This window comes from Drosophila sulfurigaster, chromosome 3 (assembly GCF_023558435.1).
Source record: "Drosophila sulfurigaster albostrigata strain 15112-1811.04 chromosome 3, ASM2355843v2, whole genome shotgun sequence".
Taxonomy (NCBI): Eukaryota; Metazoa; Arthropoda; class Insecta; order Diptera; family Drosophilidae; genus Drosophila; species Drosophila sulfurigaster.
In genome coordinates this window covers 46,591,026-46,603,941 of record NC_084883.1, presented here as the reverse complement: position 1 = coordinate 46,603,941, position 12,916 = coordinate 46,591,026, and positions in this window count along the sequence as shown.

Here is a 12,916-nt window from a genome sequence, read left to right as displayed (position 1 = left end):
GTAGAGTATCTGTCTGCCTTATATATATATTGTTAAATATATAACCCCTGCCCTGACGCAATAGATGGACTCTGGCCAAGGGCTTTTATACCCGCCATGGAGTAGAAGGGTAGTATAACTTTGTGACGGACGATATCAAAATCTCAGATACTATAAATGACATAGCTTTAATTTTTGACTGCACTTGTTAAATCAATATACCAAATATGAATTTCGGTATATTTCAGTATGTTTTCGGAGTATAAACTTGATATACTTAAATGATAATACACCATTAGTTATTGTTCCACGCAACTCAAGTTACTCAATGGTATATTTTGAATGTGATAGTACATCTATATATTAAATACATATCCACTTCGGAATATTATAGTATTTTTTGGTATATTTGAATAATAATACCACACTGTTTTGCTATTATTTAAAGTGCGAAAAGGGTTTCTTAAGGTCGAGTGTACTTGACTGTTATATAACTACATTTCAATATATTACAGAAGTTTTTGGTGTATTCATTTGGCATATTTTAAGAATAATTGTATAACGGGTATCTCACAGTCAGGCACTCTTGACTATAGCTTCCTTATTTGTTGTAGTTGTCGTTGCTGCTGCTGCTCCTCGTCATCGTTTGCAAAGCTACGTCATCAGCATCAGCATCAGCATAAAAAGCTAAGCTCTCATGTAAATCATGTCGACGTTGTTGGTTGGACTTAAGCAGCAACGCCCAGCGTCATGTTTGTTGGACAGATACAGTGCAGTCAGTGTGTGTGTGTATGTGTTTGTGTATTAACGCTTTATAAATTGTTAATTATAATGAGAGTCCAACACATATACAAACACACACATTCACATAATACTTATACATAGACTGAAGCTAGTCTAGCAACGGCAATTTGCCAAGGCAGCCAAAAGAGCGTGCTCAGCACAAGCAAACAAACAAACCAGCCAAACATACAGACAGATAGACAGACCGACCTAGGGAGGATAACCAAGCTAGTCAGACAACAAAGAAGAGAGGAAGAGGGAGAGGGGGAAAGCGGGTTCATAGCATTCATTTTGCTTGTAAGCTGCTTTTCCAGCTCATCCTAGGGATACCCATGTCCTGCTCCACTCGTTGCCGCTGCTGCTGCTGTGCGGCACGTCGCGCGCATTAAGAAGATGAGCTGCATTTTTCATGCATGCGAAGTTGAGATTGCAGCTGCCTCACCCACAATAGTCACCGCTCCCCTTTCCCTTTTCCCCTCCTCCACACACACACACGATGCTGTTACCATTTCCTTTCAGCTTTCAGCTTGACTTTTTCCCGGGCGTTGGCTTTCAGCTTTCAACTCGCAACTGGCAACTTTCAGCTTCATCTTCTGCTGCGCGTGGAGCATTATCCTGCTCATCAGCGTCATTTGTATTAATTGCCGGGGCATTTTGTTGTGCAATGATACCGAAAATGAGCACGCTTCTTCTTGTTTTCGCTCGTTATTATACCCGCTACCCATAGGGTAGAAGGGTATTATAACTTTGTGCCGGCAGGAAATGTATGTAACAGGTAGAAGGAGGCATCTCCGACCCTATAAAGTATATATATTCTTGATCAGCGTCAACAGCCGAGACGATATAGCCATGTCCGTCTGTCCGTCTGTGTGTCTGTGTGTCTGTGTGTCTGTGTGTCCGTCCGTCTGTCCGTATGAACACCTAGATCTCAGAGACTACGAGAGATAGAGCTATAATTTTTTTTCGACAGCATTTGTTATGTTTGCACGCAGATCAAGTTTGTTTCAAATTTTTGCCACGCCCACTTCCGCCCCCGCAAATCAAAAAAATCGAATAACAAGCGTGATTTTAAAGCTAGAGTTGCGAATTTTGGTATATATAATAATAACTATAGTAGTTATGATTCCTGAAAATTTGGTTGCGATCAGATAAAAATTGTGGAAGTTATAAAAGAAATACTTTTGTATGGGCAAAAACGCCTACTTATAAGGGTCTTAGTTACTTTGGCTGACAATCTGGTATATTGAGCCGTCTATGGTATATTTTGAATGTGGTACTATATTGATATACCAAACATACCATTTGGTATATTTTTAGTATTTTTTAAGTATTTTTGGTATATTTTCAAAATGATACCGCAATATTTTGCCTTTATTAAAAATGGGTAGCGGGTATCTCACAGTCGAGCACACTCGACTGTAACTTTCTTACTTGTTGTTATTGTTATTGTTTGTCTTTTGCTTTTTTCGCCCCGTTCTCCCCTTCAAACTTTTCCCTAATTTTCATTTGTCGTTTCCGTGTAACCGCGAAAAATTGCGCTCATTATGCGGACTTGCTTTTCATTTCGTTTGCCCACTCAAAATGCATGGAAAAATAGTTTATTTTAATTGAAAATGGATTTGTGTGGCAATTAAATAAAACCATCAAGCTTAACTGTTGACTCGAATTTTGATTATTTAAGGGGTTCAGCACTAAATCGCAGCCATTAGCAAGTTGCTTCAATAGAGTTGGAGTTTATGCTGCATAAACTATGCAAATAGTCAGTCATAATTTCGAGTTCTCTTCGCAATTTGCCGCTAAATAAGGTTAGTGAATGTCCGATATAGCATATTGAGATTGACAGCGCGCAAAACTTTTGACTGAAAACTGTCGTTGCAGTTGCATTTTCCGCTACTCGCTCAATTAGTCAATAGCAGAACGGGGGGGAAAGCGGAACAGGCGGGGTTCCAATTGAATTTTATTGAGTCTTTAATTGACGACATGCATGCGGCTTGTGGCAAGCAGAATACTGAATGTTCTGCTGCTGCTGCTGCAGCACGGTAAATGGCGAATCGTAACAATTGCAGCGCAATTGCAACCAATTGCCATTTTGCCAGTCATTGGGCAAACTGCATAATTAGCGTTTGCCATTGCCATAAACAAAGCGGCTCACACACAAATGCAGGCGAATTGCTTTCTGTTTGAGCCAAATACAAAACGAACGAACTGCGTCAATGAGAAAGCGAATGCGAATACGAAAATGAATACGAAGGCAAACAAGAAAAACGCCAGCAGAATGATATGCGAAATGACAGTCATTAGCCATCATTTCCCCCTCTTCCGTTCTTCCGGTTTCCTGTTTCCTGTTTCCGACTTTCTCACAGCTTCTCAGCAATTGTGTGTATGATGACAACTCAATGAAGCAGCTAAGCATCTTTAATGATAATTAAACAAAAATAACCGAGCTCGCATCGATTACATATTGAACTTCGAATGAATTTTAATTAAACAAAAAAAAATTGCATTTTTAATCGGGTTGCAAAAGTCAGAGCAGAGAAGGGCAGCAAAAAAAAACCATAACCGCTGCCCACATTTTGCGGCAATCGCGGCAGCACTCACATACACATATTGTTTATGTATTTAAGTACTCGCATTTATAAATAAGTAGTCGGTAATTACATATCCGTAAAATAAACCACATGTGCAAATCCCCCCAGAGTCATGTGTCAATAAACGCAACATCAAAATTCAACAAATTGTGGCGACATTTCTCCCTCTTTCGTTTTCCTTTTCTCTCTCTTTCTGTCCACTCATTTTGCAATTAAAAATTAATAACTATTAACTGTGAGTTATTTGCCCAACAATTGGAAATTCCATTAAAACGAAATTGATGCTCTTGCTCTTAATATCTTTGACCTCGCCCACAACTTTATTTCTTTCGCCAATATTTTCACATTCATTTATTTATTTATTTATTCTATCGTCGCCTCGGCGCCATTTGCTCAGCCTCTACCAATAAACAAATTTATAGACAATGCAGACAACAAAGGGGAAAGAAAAAACGAATGAACGTTTACAACGAGCTCTCAATAAACTGCAAATGCACATAAATTTGTTGACCAAAATTACTAAGGAACATATGTAAATGTTCGACAAACACTGAGCCACAAATGTAGTTGGTCATAGACAATAAAAATCATAATTATTTATTGTAAATGAAGCATAGCTGAATGCATTTTTGAGACGAGCAATAAAAATGAGTTTTTTTCGGACATGATAATATACAAAAGAAGAAATCAAAATTGAAAAATAGAATGCAAACATTGATTCTACATTATAGAAGCCCTGATTTTGAAAACTTTTTGATCTCATAGATACATTTTTGGGACAAGAATTCCTCATTGAAAAATGAATGAAACTTTAACAGCTTTTTATTATGAATTGAGTTTCAATAGAATTATTATTATTCTTGAATTAATAATTTACTTTCTGGTTTCAAAGTTAATAATCATGTTATAAGAATTCTTAATTTTAGCAAGTTTATAAACCGTTTATGTTTGTGGTTTTAAACTCATTTTTAAGTGGGCAAACTTTTGATGATTACTTCAATTATTTCACACGCAAATCGCACAGTTATTAGCCCCAAAAATCAAATGTGAAAATGCGCTGAATAGGATGCGGCGAACCCTTGAAGCTATTAGCTGGTTTGTTCGAGCAATTACCAATATAATTTCAAACTGTTTGCAGACTGCCACGACTCAGTGTGTGCACGAGTGTGTGTGTGTGCGAGTGTGTGTGTGTTTGGGAATATGGCACAATGTTGTTTTTCGTTTTCATTCCTGTGTTTGCCTTTTATGGCTGTAAGCGATATTTGCAGTAACAGCAGCAGCAGCAGCAGCTTCGCTCAGCCAGAAACCGAAACCGAAACTGCGACTGCGAATGCAAATTCAAATGCCGTGCGATGCGATGCTAGTTGAATTACTCGTTGACTTGGCCGGCTGCTGATGCTGATGCCAAATGGGTCAAAGTGGCAGTCAGCCAGGCGGGTATCTGGCAAATAACGTTTGCCAAACCAATACACACACACACACACACACACACAGCGAGCGAGTCACATATGAGTGTGCGCTGCAAAGTATGCAACAAAAAACGAAATTGTGCGCTAAATTTGAAATCAAACACAAAAAAGGCAAGTAAATAAAGCAATGCGAGTGAGAGACTGCGTGGAGCCAAAGGCAAATAGAAAGATGCACACGGTCTGGGCACAAATGTTAACACAAAGCACCACACACACAAACGCTCGCACACACACATGCATACAAAGCGGGAAACCGCATGGACAAACATTAGTGCAAGCGCTGAACTATGGGAAATTTGATCCGTTTTTAGTGACATTAATTCATAACTCGAAAGCAACATGCAGAAACTATTGGAAGAAGACCCTCTGATTTGATTCCTAAAAACCTATATAATTTTCATTCCTTTTGAAAGCGTTTATTTTACATATTCAGTGATCATGTTTTCGCAATTCTGGAAACAGACCTATTATTCGACTTATAGCTTAACCGTGATGTGCTTTGTTTACGTTTATGATATGAGACTTTAAAGCTCAATGTTATGTAATGCTGACAGCTCTGTTAATTGGCTTATTACTTAACAGTAACGAGGCATTGCAATGCCTTCAATGCATTGATGTTATGCTATGTTGATTGCTCTATTAATCGGTCTTTTGCTAAACAGTTCACTGTGATCTTTTAACATTTAAGGCATTGAAACTCAATGTTATGCTATGTTGACAACTTATTGCTTAAAAGTGCTGTCTTCTTCTAATATTTCTGGTATGAGGCATTAAATCGTGATAAAATATCAACTTAATGAAGTTATCAAAACATTATTTTAGCTCTAGTAATGCCACAAAAAGTCATCGTTGGCTCCATAGTGCGCTGCCCGCAACTCCGGTTGCCCCATTGCTTTTGGCCTGGTCACGTACAAATCCGATTTGCACAATTCAAATAACGTAGATTTTGAGAAACGCATTGCAAACAATTTTGTTGAAAATGAGAGAATGTGAGGGAGAAGTGAGTGAGTGGGAGGACATGTTTACTTCGCTTTGACGGACCGATGAAGTTGCTAAAAGAATCGCATCGAGTTGCAGTTACAATCGCAATCGCAGTTGCCGCTGCTGCTGCTGCTGTTACAGCTGCTGCAGTCGGCCGTGAATTACGCGCCGCTGGGAGTGAAATGCGCTTCGCAAATGGCAACGCACTCGGTTTTATATAATTTTAATTAATTTTTTGCGGTCAGCTTAAGTTGTGCAGCTCTCATTTTCGCATTCGCCATCGTCGTCGAATGTGTCGTCTCATTTTCCTCGACACTTTCACCGTGACATGTTTTTTAATGCTCAACTTTGCTTTCGTTTTAATTAAAACTGTGTTTTAATGCGCTTTCTCCCCGCTTACAACAAATGCGCAAGTTGTGTTCTTCTACTGTTTTTAATTTTTTTTTATTTATTTGTATATATCTCTCTTGAATGTTTATTTAAAGTCCTGGCCAAGGACAACTGCACTGGGCACCCGCACTTGTATTTATTTACTTGTGCAGAGTACATGCATATTTTTATAGCCACGATTTCTTTCCTCCATTTTGCATTGTGGTGTGTTCTTTGTTCCGTTAAGCGTCAACATTGGCGCCTGCTGTGCATTCGGGGCAAGTTCAGAGGTTGCATCATCGTCGTGCAGCCGTGCAGCTGTGCAGCATCATCCATATCCATGCGGCGTGCGGAGTGCGACATGCGGCATGTGGCATGCAAATGGAATGCAATAAATTGCCAAAGCCAAGCACAAAATATGCCAACATTAAATGTCAAATAAAAATTCAAAACAAAAACTCAAATCAAAATGGCAGATTGTGCATGTGCACATCATACATTTTTATACCCCTTACTCATAGAGACGAAGGGTATTCTAACTTTTGTGCCGGCAGAGAACAGGCAGAAGCAGAGGAAAACAGGCAGAGCGAGGAATCTCTGAATCCATATACTCTTGATCAGCGTCAACAGTCACGATGATACAGTAATGTTAGCCTGACCGTATTATTGAATCCTGATTCGTTGCAATATCAATTTTTGAAGTTATATAACAAACAGTTTCATATGGTAAAAAAAAACAGCTGCTGCTTTGGTTGGCAATATAGTATAGTATATTTTGAATGTAATAATATAACAATATGCCTTCGATATATTTTAGCATTATGCACTTTATAGTATATATTAAATTTAATAGCTTATTAATATACCAATTATAGCCTTAGATGTCTTCATAGTATCTTCAGTATATTAACTTAGCATAATTTAATAATAGCACACTCTTTGATATAATAGTATAGCGACGAAATGTTGCCTTTTAATGTAATAGTATATCGACATACCAAATATAGCCTTTGATATATATTAGTATTTCTGCTCAGTATATTAATTCAGTATATTTTAAAAATGCTGCACTTTTTGAATGTAGTAGAATATGTGTATACCAAATATAGCCTTCGGTATATTCTATCATTACTTCAGTTTATTAATTTGATAAATTTTAAGAACACTCAAATTGGGTAGCGGGTATCTCAAAGTCGATCACACTCTCCTGTAGCTTTCTTTCTTGCTCCTCTCTTTATCTGTCTCTCTAGCTTGCACATCTGTCTCTGTCATATTTCTTTAACATGTGTCCCAGAACAGCACCCTCTGTGACATTGCGTATGCTCTAACCAGCTGCACAATTGGCTTCACAAAACAAACAACTTCATCTCCAACTATCCATCTCGCTCTGAGCGGAACATTGTTGACAACAAGTTGGCTTAAAAGCCAAGCCCACATCCTTCCAAGACAAACTGGGCAGAAAAATTGCAATGACAGCGCGTCAGCACAAACTTCAGCTTCCCACTTCAAATTTATGGATGCAGTTAAGTTGCCTTGAAATTAAGTTGCAAGCTGAATTTACACACTCTCTCTCTCAACGCTCTCAGTGTTATGCGGGTCAGTTTATGAGCTGTGCATAAAGCTGTGTGTTAACTGTTTAAAATGTGCTTAAATGTGCAGCATTAGCCTCACTCGTTATTATCATCTCACACACACAACTCGCATTTTATGACTGCCCTCGGTCGCTCACTCGCCTTCTAGCTGCAGTCAAATAAACACACACTTCGCTGCGCCTCATAAATTGCGCATACTGCAATGTGGGGCATGCTTCAACAGACACAGCCACAGCCACACAAAAAACTTAAAAAAAGAGTAAACCACAAGAACCACAGCAACAACGGCGACAACAACAAGCATTTTGGCATTTTTATGACAATCTTGTGCTGCGCTTTTGATGCTGATGCTGCAGCAGCAGCAGCAGGAGTAGTCATAAAACCGCAACAAAAGCAACTTAAAGCGACTGTGACGATGCCACACGCTGCGTATACGTAATGTGATTTGCTCTCTTAATGACATGTAAGCCGATTTTAACAGATTCCTTCCACCCTGACCTGTTTTAAGCCGCAAACAATTCTTAATTTGATTAGAATTAAGCGCCACATAATAAGATCAACAAATTGTGCGCGTCAAGTGAAATTTGAATGCAATTCCCAAATGGCTACATTAAGAGTTGAAAGTGTATCAAATATTGTTTACTTTGCAAGATTAATCTGCAAATATTCCACTTTCAAAGGCAAACGAAAATAAAGTTGTTAGGTGGAATGCTTAAAGCAGGGGAAAGGGGATAAGGAGTGGAAAAATATAGAAAAGATAGCGAAGCTTTTTCTCTCTCCCTGATAAACTGAGATGAGTTGGAAGAGCAACTTTGTGAAATTGTGGGACCTCCTCGATTGGATCTCTGCCAAAAACTGGAAAGAAAGACTCAACGAAATAAGAGCCAGATAGAGAGGAACTGCGAAAAGAACGGAAACATGGCACAACTGGAAGTTAGAGTCTACTTTTCAGATAGCAAAGCAGCAAAAAAGTTTCGAGCACTAAAACTCCCTATTGTGTAAGTTTCTTTAAATTCAAGTGCCAGCTAGTTTTTAAATACAACAAGAATTTCACCGCTGAAAATAATAGCAGAAAAAGACTTTCGATAGTTTTTATTTTCACAGAATTATGAAATCATAAGCGAAGATACTTTCATATAATAAATCGGCTTTTGGTTTAGATAATTTCTTCAAGTCAATTCTATTATAAAAAGCATTAAGTTCTCTGAGTAGACATTATATCTATATATTTGAGTTCATTAATTTAACTACAAGTGCCGAGAGTTTTTAAATGCATTAAAATCGAAAAAGACTTTAAATAATTTTCAAGATATAAGAGAAAAACCAAGTATGCTTTCACATAATAAATTGACTTTTAATATACATACATATAAAATATATTAAGTCAGCCGGAAAAGAGCCGGAAGAAAAAGAGAAAAATACTTTAACTTTTTCAGAAAAAACAGTCAGTTCTTAAATATGGGAATGTTAAGAGCAAAGCGATAATATAATTTACAACGAGTATAAGCAATAAGTTCTTCGACTGGTCATTATTCACTTATAAATCAGCCCATAAGTAGAATCATAAGAAAAGCTCTTAACAATAATAGACTTACCTTCATTCAGTTCATAACTAAAGCTTCCTTTATTATATTCCTGAGCATGTGTATATTAATAATGAAATGACTTTTAATGCTAACCATTTTGTCAAATCAAAGCACAATTCTCAAGTGAAGTGAATCTTTAATTGCAGTTTATGCTCTTAATTGTGGCAGTAATTGCAGTTAGTTTTCTCCCTGAACTACTGTTTATTTATTGACTTTCTGCAGCAGTTCGTTTTCCCTGTTGCTGCTGCTGTTCATTAATTAATCAATTTTTAAGAATATGCTGTAAATGAGCAAAGTTTGACTTGCAACACGCAGCTCAAGAAGAACAAACAACAAAATGAACAAATGGCATGAGAATCTGTTGCCTGAAGCGAAATCTTTAGTAATTTGTTTTGTTTTCTTGGCGCTTTGTGTTGGGCTTTCTGTATTTTTTTTCTTTTTTTTGTATTTACAACTCCAGGTGGTATTTGGAGTATACAAGAGTATCTGCAGCAGTTCGTTAATCCCCGTCCAAAGTCAATAAATATGAAGGCAGCAGGCAGGCATTGGCCGTTGGGCAGGTGGGAAGAAGTGAGGGGGGAAAAGCAACTTTTATTCGTGCTGAGTAAATTTTATGTTGCGTATAATTAGAGCAAGTTCTGCCCTGCAGATTATTTCAGTGGGCGGATGTTTGGACAAGTTAAGGGAGCTGCTGCTGCCAGCCATTTAAGTTAATTTCGCACAGTGAGCGCGTGTGTGTTTATGAGTGGGCGTGGACAAGAGAAGCAGAAACAGAAACAGAAGCAGAAGCTGGCGGAAGACTGACCACTAAACAAGGAACAGTTGACCCAGAGAAACCGAGCAAGTAATTGAGATTGTAATCGTTACTTACTCGCACAGTCAATATACCCAATAAGCGGGCGAGAGTGAGAGTGAGAAGTATCTCTGGCTGGGTGTGAAACTTTTTGGGGCATTAAGTTATTAAGCCGTTTGTCCTTGTTGTTGATGTTGCTCGTTGCCAGTTGTTGGTTGCTGGTTGTTGGCTGTTGTTGTTGTTTGCTGTGGTTGCGGCCCAAGTCCAAGCTGTTGGCCCAAAAGGCATATTGAAATATGCTGTAAGCAATTAATAACATGCCCATGGCCAGGCCATTTTGTGGCTCATCAATGGCAACGATAGCATCGATGGATTTCCGATATCTTCTTCCATTCCTCTCGCTGTGTTTTGTGTGGGGGATTTTAGCAGACATTTTCAATGCCATGGCACGTAATAACGACAATGAATTGCACTTGAAACGAGAGAGAGACAGAGTGAGATAGAGCACTGAAAGTATGCAGCGACAATCCTGGGGACGAGCTTAAGCGCTTTACCACGCCCCCTTCTGGTAGCAGCAGCAGCATCATCGTCATCATCGTCATCGTCATCGACAGACAACAGACTAGAGGGCGAACTGTACGTTTTTCAATATCAAACAAATAGACAACGAATTACATTGTAAGTAGCTCACGTGCTTTGGATTATGCGTGATATGCCTCGAAATTACTTCATTAGCAGCCACAAATGGCGTCCTGCATGTTAAATACCAACAACTGCACACACACACGCAGAGAAAGAGAGAGAGAGAAAGAGCGAAAGAGACTGAAAGTTCGGATTGTCATTTTTTATGCAAAGCAGCTGCGCTGAAATTTGCTAAACAGCGCACACAGAAAAACTACAACCAGGCATTTGTTTTTGCTGAGCAGCAGAAGTGTATGTGTGCGGGTGTGCGCGTCTGTGTGTGTGAGGGGAAAGAGGGGATCATTAGGTGAGAGCGGTGGGAAAATGGCACTTAAATGGCATTTGAAATGCGCTTAATAATCAATATTTTGAGGTGATAATTGTGTGCGTGAGTTGCCAGTTTAACTTGTGTTTCTTGTCAGCATCACAAACCACAAAAAAAGACAAGTTAGAAAGGTATAATCGAGTGTGCTCGACTGTGAGATACCCATTTTCAATAAGAGCAAAACAGTGCGGTATTAATCTTAAAATATACCTAATTAATATACTCAAAAAATACTAAGATATACTGAATGTGTGTGCTCGACATACCAAACAAATATACTAAAAATTCTAACATACACTGAAAGTTATATTTGGTATATTGATATACTCTTACAATACTTAAAAAATACTAAAATATACCGAAGACTATATTTGGTATATCGACATACTTCTTACATTCAGAATATACACAAAAATTAGAGCTTTATCTGTTATAGTCTCCTAGATCCAGGACATGGCTATATCGTCTGATCAAGAGAATATATACTTTTTTGCGTCGGAGATGGCTCCTTCTATCTGCTACTTACAATTCATGCCCGCAGAAAGTCATAATACCCCTCTACCCTATGGTTAGTATGTATAAAAAGGGAAATGTGTCAGCAATGGGAAATGGCAAATGGCAAATGGAAAGTGGAAGCGGCATTCGCAATCTATTTGCCATTTACATTTTCACCTGCTGTGTGTTTGCGCATTAAATCAATTTGCCAGGCATCGCACGATTTTCTTGATTTTTCGCATACCGACTGAAAAAATAAATATCAATTTTAAAACGGAATAATAAACAATAATTCGGCTAACATGGAAAAAAGCAGACGGCAAACAGCATTTATTTGCATCAATCATACGCACCGTGTGATTAAATCGTATTCCGTATATACAACGCAAGCAAGTCAATGAATAATTCCTTTTAAATTGTTCACTGAGCAAAACAAGCAAATTGTTGCGCATACGCACAGTATAACATTGGATTGAAATTGATTCTTAAATTTGAATTAAGTAAAACGATACAAAAAAATAAAAGAGTGCTGCACTCAACAAAGTAATTAAAATGCAAATTCAATGCAGTGAATTATATTTCTATTAAAAACAACTATTAAATGCACAATCAATATTAATTTCATGACGTAAAACGCAGCAATTATTTGCATTAAAGTGAAAAACAAATCTATCAATATTAAAAGTGAAATACATATTGCATTGCGCGTGCAAATTTGTGTCGCAATTAAAGCTCTCTCTTTACTTTACACACTTTTGAAGGCAATCACGCATACGCCCCGTGCGACGACAATATGGCCGGATATTTGCATTAATTTTAATTTAATATTTCTTTCACTCGGCTTTTTTGCCGTATCGTTTGTCGCTGCGACAGTAGCCACAGAATTAAATCAAAAGGCAACAATTTTTTCCATCGTATTTCCTGGTCAATTTGCGTGCGATAAAAAAATTGATAACGTAGTGAGTGTGAGTTCGAGGTATGCGGTAGAATATTGAAAATGCCGTGCATTGGATTTGTGCTCGTAAATTAACTCAATTCATCGATGCTCACAGACTGATTTAATTAACAGCAGCAGAAGCAGCAGCAGCAGCTGACCAAAGGCGAGTGCATTTTATTATAATTATTGTGGCACACTGAGAATTTCACATTGTAGCGAATTGCGAAAGGATTTGCGAAAGGATTTGTGGCAAACTTTTTGGCCAAGTTGGTGCACGCAATTTAACGGCAGAGTCACGTGCGAGCTCGAATAGAATTAATAAGCCAACATTGCATGTG